The sequence below is a fragment of the Microcebus murinus genome, chromosome 7 (assembly GCF_040939455.1).
Source record: "Microcebus murinus isolate Inina chromosome 7, M.murinus_Inina_mat1.0, whole genome shotgun sequence".
In the NCBI taxonomy this organism is placed as follows: domain Eukaryota; kingdom Metazoa; phylum Chordata; class Mammalia; order Primates; family Cheirogaleidae; genus Microcebus; species Microcebus murinus.
In genome coordinates this window covers 86,861,951-86,862,761 of record NC_134110.1, presented here as the reverse complement: position 1 = coordinate 86,862,761, position 811 = coordinate 86,861,951, and the positions used below count along the sequence as shown (strand labels likewise).

Genomic DNA, 811 nt, shown 5'->3' with positions numbered 1-811 from the left:
CAATTGAATTACATCCTCACCAATCAATGACCTGATTTGTTTTTTCAACTGTGATGATAATTTCTGCCAGGCGACCCAGACATGGGTCCTGTTGGCTTGCAGCATGACGGGGGCTAGATGTGCCATCCTCATGTGTCGTCCACGGAATATGATTGCACACCCACTCTTGGTGTTATTAGGGTTAATTTTCTTTTCTTTTATATAAATGTATATATTTTTAATTGCTATAATGTTCTACCTACGATTGAGCATTTGTAAGGGTTAATTTTCTTTTCCATCTTAGTTCACCTCACAAATCATTGAATAATCTGTGTCATGGTAATTTCCTGTGTTCTTTGAAGTATTCACTTCCCACATTATTGAAAAATTAAAAAGACAAAAGTCGATCAGAAAGGCCTCAGCACTTGAGCAAAAACTTCCCTTTTATGAATACTTGTGGTTAGTCCCACAAGAAGTATATGTTGAATTCTTTTCATGTGTCGAATTATTTAGGAGGGTGCTCGCTTCATCAGCACATATACTAAAATTGGAACTATACAGAGAAGATTAGTGTGGCCCTTGCACAAGCATGATACGCAAATTCATGAAGCGTTCCATATTAAAAAAAAATTTTTTAAGGAGGCACTCAGAAAAAGCAAAAACACAATAGCTCTTACCTCTGCGTTCCACTCTTTTGGAGTTCTCTCATTTATTTCATTCATAGTATCTGTTCTCAAGAAGTTTATAATCTATTTCAAACTAAAAAACCAAAACAAAACAAAAACCACATAAAATAATTAGAGACTAACATGAAAGCATATATTTAAGGGCT

At 35.0% G+C, this 811-nt stretch overlaps 1 non-coding gene across 1 annotated transcript; it reads left to right on the top strand.

The window, feature by feature from the left end:
- Positions 1 to 496: 496 nt before the first annotated feature.
- On the top strand, positions 497 to 603 carry LOC142872015 (U6 spliceosomal RNA). The gene has a single exon (XR_012920264.1). It is a non-coding gene; the product is annotated as a U6 spliceosomal RNA (small nuclear RNA).
- Positions 604 to 811: the final 208 nt, after the last annotated feature.